Consider the following 8,380-nt stretch of genomic DNA (forward strand, 5'->3'; position numbering starts at 1 on the left):
GCTCTTCGTCGTCCCCTGTCCCCCGATCCCTCCTCAGTGATCCCTCTCACAGATAACTCAACACACCTTCATCATCTTGTGAATCTAATGTGATGCACCCCTGGATTCCTGTTAGGTAGAAGCTGGGATGGAGGTGGGGAATAGGAAGTTTTGTCCTATTTTCTATGCCCCAGGACCTCCTCTGCCCCTCCAGCTCATCTCCTTTTGTACGTTAGGTTGGGGGTAAGAAAGAGGGTCGTGTAGGCCATTTCTTGTTTCTTCAGGACAGTCCCTTTTCCTGGAAGACAGTGGTGTAGGATGCACAGGCTCAGAAAACTCTGAGTCATGCTGAAATCATGGAGGGATTTGGCATCAACTCTTGCCCCCACTGATTTGCATTAGGACATCTCTCCTGCCCCTTCTGTCCCCTCAATTCCCAAACCTTTCATCCTGTCTACACAGATGCCACCCTGTGTGGCCGGTTTCACCAGCACCTTTCTTCTAGATGCCTCGGTCTTCCTCCACTCGTTCTTCTCTGTGAGACCCAAGTGACCTGCTCCTTGCCGAGGGAATCGTGTGCAGCCTTCCCGGACCCCCTCTGGGGACCCAGACCCCTGAGGGAGCCCCTTCCTGACAGCCCGAGGCTGAGCGCTCTGCCGAGGCACCTGCTGTCATGAAGGGAAACATCTGCTTGTTTTGTTTACATTTCATCCAGATGTTTGGGTGCCAAGCAGACAGAGCCTGTGGGTCTGAAGGCTGTGGCTGGAAACCGAGCTTCCCTCTGCTTGGAACTGGGAGGGAGACAGGGAGGGACTTGGAACCGAGAAGGGAATGGGGCTGGGTGGGGACCTGGCCTGGGGTTGGGGGAGGTGGGAAGGCGAGTGGGGGGCACCGGGGGAGGATCACAGCCGTGGCAACAAGGGAACATGATTCCTAATAAACATTGGATCTGTTTCCAAAGCCACCAGTGTAGACAAACACTTGCCAAATCTTGATTTAAAAAAATCACCATTTATAGTGCTTCGCACCACTTAGCAGATGCCGAGAGGGCCTACTGTGCGCGCCGCAGCCCCTGCTGTGCCCCTGGCAGCCCACCCCGCCCTTGGTGCTCTCTGCACACCCTGCTCCTAGGCTGGGAGGCAAAGAAAAGCAGCCCTCCGGAGGCCCTGGCCCAGAAAGCCAATTAACAATGCCCAGCAGTGAGCATAAATCACCCCCGTCCCCCTTTTTGCTTGGGTTCGGGGCTGGAAAGTATCAGAACTGTGAAAATACTTGGGATGTTTCTCTTTATTAGTGATAAAATATTGGACGTCAGTGTGTGCTGTTTCATGCACAGCCTCTGACAGTTGGAGCAGTAATTGTGATGAATAGGAGGGCAGGGGCAGGGCTGCAGGCATACAGGAAGGCTCTGTGGATTGAAAATATTAGGATTGATTAAAGGTCAAATACTTTATAAATTTATCAGTGCTGGATATATTCTCCTGGGGGTAGGGGGGGGTGGCTACCCACTCAGCCAGTTGGAAAAGAACTCAATATGGTCTAATGCTCTTTCCACTTCTTGCCTCATACCCCAACCACATTTAACCTACAAAGTTGATTAAATGAGCAGAAATTTTCCCGTAATTTGTGCTCTTTTCCTTCTGCCAGGAGATGAGGTCGGCGCGGACACATCTGTGGGCAGGCAGGAGTCTGCCTGTTTCTCCCTGGAGAGGAAAGAGGACCTTCCCTGGGGTTGACGTGGCTTGAGGAATGGTCTACACCCAGAGCTCAGCCTCCGGGCCTGGGACATCAGGGGCAGAGCCTGCGTGGACCTGTTACCAGGAATAACTTTGCTCCCCAACAAAGGAGCCCTTGGGCCACAAAGGAGCTCCTGGCTGATTCTGACCTTACCGGGAGGAGTGTCTGGCTCCTGTTATTAGAGAGATCCTTGTAAGTCTTTGGCTGCCAGGAAGCTCAGAGTTAAACTTCCTGTTGAATCACAGCAACAGAACTCACCTGCCCCTTATGGTAGGTTTGTTTATTGAACAAACATGTATTGAGGCAGGAACCATTATAGGGCTGGGGATAAAGCAGGGAACACAGATGAAAAACTCTGCCCTTATGGAGCTTATATTCTAGTGGGGAGCAAGAAAGCATACATAGGAATTCATAAATTATATAGTATATTAAACGGTAATAAGTCCTAATGAGAACAATACAGGACAGAAGGAAGAGAGGGATTAAGGGGGCAAGGGATGGGGGCAGCGGAAGAGGGCAACAGTTTGGTAAGAAGGGTCTCATGAAGACCTGGAGGAGGTGAGGGAGTGAGTGTGCAGTTATCGGAAGGAAGAGTATTCACCTATAAATTTGCTTTAATTGTGCTAGACGTGAGTATTTTAGTATTGGCTGTCCACTTCCTTTTTGGGATTGTGTGTGGAAATAAAAACATAGACAGAAAATGAATAAGGTAGACTAGAACCTGCTCAGAGAAAGGGATTTCCGAAACCCTAGACTGATGGCTTGCAAAGAATTATCTGGAGGCTGCTTCAAAGACAAATTGCTGGTCTCCGCCCCCAGAGTTTCTAAATCAGTAGGTCTGAAGTGGATTCTGAGATTTTGCATTTCTAACACGTTTCCAGGGCCTGGGGCTGCTACTGATCCAGGGACCACACTTTGAGAACCCCTGCCCTAAGCTGACAGCCCATTCTCTGTATGTTCAGGTGAGACTTCCAGGAGGAGATAAACTTCAAACAAAAGTTTGGGAAGCTGGACAAATAGCAAAATTTCAATCTCACTCTTTAAAACAAGGGACAGTAAAAATTTTATGAGCCAGTGAGTGCAGATTGAGGGCCAGACTGCAGGTAGCTGAGGGAACAGTTCAGTTGGCTGGAGTTGAAGTGAACCCTCCTTCCTTCCCCCAGCATCCTGGGCTGGAGCAGGGAAGGGAAGTGTTAGAAAGGAGAGGGAGAAATTTGCATTTGGGCAGGTGTGTTGGCCAGATCAAGAGCTGAGAATTAGAAGGCAGGGAGGGGAAGTTAGAGAAGGGTTCCTCCTCCCAGACCCTGTTAAATCTCATGAGGTGCAGAAGGTTGCTGGGGTGAGGGTGGCCACAAATTTGTAAAGGCAGGTTTTCCCAAAATGTACTCCACGTAACACTCCTCCCAAGGGAATGTTTGTAGATATCCCCCCAAAAGCAAAGTATGTTTAGAGGAGATCATGTTAGACAAATTTCTTTTCTGTAGGACTTCTGGGGGTCTTTAATATGTAAATGTGAATTGTGAATCAATCCAAGAAGAAGATGCGATATTCTGTATTTGTTGAACTTTTTGACTGCAACCCTCCCCCCCCTTTTTTTATAGAGAATCTTATAAGACTATTGTACAGCAGGATATGCTTTGGAAAAGACTCCTTAAGGATTAAGTGGTTGCCTCCAGCATTGAAGGGTGAGGTGTCTAAACCCTCCTCCAGCCAGGAATTCAGGGCACACCTCCAGCAGACGGGCCATCTGTCTTTTGTGCCCTCAAAGACCTCTAGATGGGCATCGAAGGGCCTGCAGTTTTGCCCAGAGTCCTATGCCTGTCCTGGTTCCCAAGACCCTTTCGTTCTCTGGGCTCCTGAACCTTATGCATTTGGCTTGGGCAGGACGGGGAAGATACCATACTCCCACCTGTATATGAGTCTTGCTCATACACATTCCGACCGCACAAAATGTGTGAAAGGAGGACGTGTTGTGCTGGCTAGGCTGGCAGGATGAGCAAATGGGGTGTAGGTCTACACTGGATCAGAGGCCACGGCTTGTGCCTGTGAGCAGGGCTGACTCCTGGGCGAGGCCTGAGAGCTGGGAAGGAGGAGGGGCCGGAAGGCCCAGATGTGTGTGGAGAACAGCAGCCCTGATATTTACGATTGTGATGGTCTTTCTCTAGTGGACCCCCTTTAGAACATAAATAAACCTAATAGGCTTCAAATAATTGTGACAACTGAGTTTAAACCCAGACTGTGGTCTAGGGCAATGGATGTCTTTCTCCCCAGAAAGCCGCACGCAGCCAGCATTGGCTCAGTCCTGAGCAGAGAGCACCCATGACTTGGTGGGTCTTTGGATAAAGAGATTGGGGTGGGGAGTGGCTTTGGGAGTGAACCAGAAGGCAGAGCTCTGTTCTTGCTGAATGTCCCAGGCTGAAATGAATTACTCACGTTGTCCAGCCCCAAGTAGGCTGGGGCAGATTTCAGATCCTACCCCTGCATTGCCCCCTCCCCAGGCATTCCCAGAAGTCATTGCTGAGAAACACAGAATCATAAATGTGGTTCAAGGCACAGGCACACTTAAAAAACTTTACTCCTGTAAGATACCATGCCATCTTGTAGGAAAGAAAGACACATACCTCCAATGTGTGGGAAACTGGAATAAAGGGCCATCACATAAAGTTATAAAGCAAAAGAAGGAAATAACAGTTGAGATTAGTTTCTGCTGAGTGGAGACGGGACTTTCCAGGAAAGGGAGAGAACAAAAGAAAGCTACAGAGATGAGGGAGTACAGGGAATGTTCAGAGAATGGTGGAGTAGAGTGAGAGAAAGCAGGAAAAACATGTTGGAGCCAGAACTTGGAGGACCTTACCTTTCATAGTGAGGCATTTAGACTTCATCAGATAAACACTAGGAAGTCAGGTTTTATTTTATTTTTTTAAAGTAATACATGCACCCAAGTAGATTTATTTTCTTGAAAGAAATCATTTGGTTTGGCTGACTCTAGGTAAGAGTAAAATCTCCAAACAATACAAAAGTATATTAAGTGAAAAGTAAGTCTCTCTCCCATCCCCAGGCTGTATATGCTGTGACAGCCCTGCTCCCAGCATATACAACCTACAGAATAATTCTAGTTCCTTTTCCAGTTTCTCGTGTATTCTTTCAGAGATAATCCAAGTCCATGCAGGAATGCATGTGAATCTATCTCCTCAGTCTTTTTAAATCACAGTTATCAGGGTGTGGCTGTCCTGTCCCTTGCTCATTCATTACATATAACAAGGCAGAGCACCTTTAGGTCAAGTACATTGTGTCCCCCAGTTTACTTAGTAAGACTTCCTGTTTCTAGTCTTTTTCAACTTCAAGCAATGATGTAATGACTATCCTTGTTTGTAAAGTCAAAGAATTGGAATTGCTTAATCAAAGGGCATTTGCTTTCTTAATTTTGATAGACTTCATATGGGAAATTGTTAAGCAAGGGTTGCTAGGACCAGGTCTATTTTTGGAAGATCCTTTTGGAGGCAATGAGATGATGGGCAGGAGGGGAAGGGACAAATCCGGAGGATGATCTCATTAAACCAGTCGGGGCATTATGAAGGCCAGGAAAGAACACTGGCTGGGGGAATGGAGGGAAGGGCAAGGGTGGAAGAGACACTAGTAACTGAGAGAAGAAATAAAAAACAATCCAGAGGTCTAGATGGATTAGCCAAAAGATATGAGGAGTAGCTTTTACCATATTCTTAAAAAAACAGGAATGTGTTTGCATAGGCAGGAGAGTGGAAAGCTAAGAAATAACCATCCCCTTCAGGCCCTGTAAAACAAAGAAGGGTGAGACTTGAAAAAGAGTTAGAGGGTCCTCCTGTCCCCTGGGGTGTGCCGATGAGACACCAGGTAGTCACAGACAAGGAAGAGATTAAGAGCATGCACTTCAGAGTCCATGAGTTTGCAAACAGTTTATGAACTGTGTTAGTCAGCTTATGCTTGTGGCTGGAGCCAACAATCACCACGTTTCAGTGGCTTAACACAATAGAAGATGATTTCTAGTTCACATCATCACCCAATGAAGATTGGTGAGGGTGGGCTCTGCTCCACGTAGTCATTCAGGATCCTGGATTCTTCCATCTTCTGGGCCTGCCCTCTTCTAGGTCCTCAGGGTCCTCTCCATTCAGCCATCAGATGGGAAAAGACAGGTTTTATGGGCCAGAACTGAAAATGTCTGACACTTCCACCCACATTCTATTGGCCAGGATTCAGTCATATGGCTGCATCTAACTGCAAGGGAGCCTGGGAAACTGTATGCCCAGGAGGAAAAGGGAAGTGCTTTGGTGAACAACTAGCTGGCTTCTGCCCCCCAAACAGTTGTCCTGGGGAAGTTATCTAACACCTCAGAGGCTCAGGTCTTACATCTAAAAAATGAGAATAATGATACTTTCTACTGCATATTGTTGTTGTGAGGATTGAATGAGATGATGTTTGTCAGCCACTTGGTCTGGCACATGTAGATGGATAAATCTTCATTGTAGTGACCATCGATACATATCCACAGTGTGTGCTCTCTGGCATTGACCCTGGCAGCAATTGTGGTGGTTTTCCCTGTCTTTCTCTGCCCACTCCAGGTCTACACAGGCAGAGGAAAGCTCGGTCTGTTTATAAGTGACCTGGATCACTTTGGCCCCAAAGTAGGCTTATTTTCATGAAATAAGTCATTTGGTTTGGCTGACTCCATGGATCAAATTCATGAGATTATTTCAAATCTCACTGTGCCCGGTCCATGTAGACCCTGCAGCAACCTGTGCCAGAGCACCCTGCTCCCAGCATCACAAAATGTGCAGGCTGCAGAAGGATTCTTGTTCGTTCTTTCATGTTATTCCCACACTTCAGAAGTCTGGAGGGAAGCTGAATGTTTGCTGTTCTGGGATCATTTGAAGCCGGGCACTTTCAAGTCTGCCCGTAGGAAATCTTTCTTGGCAACCAGACAACTAGAATTAGTTATTAAAGGCATGTCAAATGAATAAAGACACCTCTGTGAGGAAAACCGCAAAGAGCAGTTACTTTTCCTAATATGAATAGGAGGCTAATATCAAATCACCTTTAATTTTCCACTCTTTCTTTGCTGTTTGGATGGTAGGTCAAATCTAATAATACAGATACAACAGAGAACCATTTCTGTTTTCATCTCTCACAGAACATATGCCCACTGCAGATGTGGGTCTTAAAAACCAGAGTCTCAAATTTAAACGAGTACCTGGACACTGACAAGGCTGTTTCCTCCAGGAACGTTCTACTGGATGCCAAGTCTGTGTTGCCCTCCCCAACTGTGAGAAGCTGATGCACAGAACAGAAGAAAGCCTGGCCTTGTCCACGGAACCATGCATCCCACGGAGGATGGGCCACCACATTTGCCAAACGGCAAGGATGACTAAGGAGTCATGCCCAGCCACCCTGTGCCATGAGGACCAGGGAGAAAAGGGCTGTGAAGGCGTTTTGAACATGCTAGCATGCTGTACAGATGTGACTCACCAATGGCACAGCAAACTCTCTTGTCTATGTGGCCTATATTTAGGGTCACAACAGAGAGATTTGCAGATGGGGAAGCTGGTGACCACCAAAGGGAAGAAGTGCCAAATGGTGGTTAGGAGGCTCCAGAGTTTGACACCTGGTCTGGACTCAAACTCCAGTGCTCCTATGTCTTCTTGTTATTCAGTTTCTCTGGGCCTCAGTTTCCTCATCCATAGAATGGGGATAATAATACCCACCTAACATGGCTGTTGTGAGGATTAAATGAGCTAATTCTTATAAACTGCTGAGAACAAATCTTGGTATGGAGTAAGCACTCAATGTTGACTATTATTGCAACCATGACTCTCTTAGCTATTATTATCAACAACAATATTAACTTTTGAGGGCTGAGTGGTCATTTTGTGGCATTTGCCCCTGGATCTAGTCATAAACCAATTTTTTGACCTTTGTCCTTACCTTCAGGTAGGTAGGTCTGGCCAGGGCTTGGCTCCCCACCCCCCTTTCCTCTGACACTAAAAGGGAATCTCCAGTTCTCCTGAGATCCAGGCCATGGAGCTGTGCTGGGGTTTCTGGGTTTGCTCTGGGGGAGCCGAGGTTGGCTTTGGGTCACGGTGCCTCAACTTACAGATCTACCTGGTGGAATGAGCAAGAGATCTAGCACACTCTCTGGGGGCAGTTATCAAGTGATCAAGTGAGATCAGGGATAGTGAGCAGGGAATCCAAGAGAATTCTCAACCTTTTCAGCCCTGGTTATCTCCATTTGATATTTTTCAATGCAGTTGCGATTGAATTAACTGGCCAAGCAACAACGTTGTGGTCTAAATTATATACATAAGAAAAAAGGGACTTACTTTTTGCATGTTTGTACTTCCTCCTTGTTTCAAGACAGGATGTAAGGTGGCTATGTTGTATTAGCAGAACCCAACATGAAGATGGAAATGAAAAACCTCACTCAGATCCTGGGATATGGCCATCATTAGAATGTTTGCCTTTGTGAATCAAAGCAGTTAATTGACTGGATTTCTTTTTTCCAAATAGTTATGGTGCTGTGTGGACCCACAACAGTGGATGGAGACTGTGTAAGTGTGTGTGTGTGTTTGTGTTTGCATGTGAGTGCTGGTGAAACAGAAAATGAAATAGCAGAAGTGCCTGTGTGCCTGCTCAG

The 8,380-nt window shown here is 46.9% G+C and overlaps 1 long non-coding RNA gene across 1 annotated transcript; it reads left to right on the plus strand.

Moving 5' to 3' along the window:
- The first annotated feature begins 1,656 nt into the window (after positions 1–1,656).
- LOC119512716 lies at positions 1,657–8,144 on the plus strand. Its single transcript, XR_005212447.1, has 3 exons — positions 1,657–1,986; positions 2,598–2,678; positions 6,970–8,144. It is a non-coding gene; the product is annotated as an uncharacterized LOC119512716 (long non-coding RNA).
- Positions 8,145–8,380: the final 236 nt, after the last annotated feature.

Source organism: Choloepus didactylus, chromosome 17 (assembly GCF_015220235.1).
Source record: "Choloepus didactylus isolate mChoDid1 chromosome 17, mChoDid1.pri, whole genome shotgun sequence".
In the NCBI taxonomy this organism is placed as follows: Eukaryota; Metazoa; Chordata; class Mammalia; order Pilosa; family Megalonychidae; genus Choloepus; species Choloepus didactylus.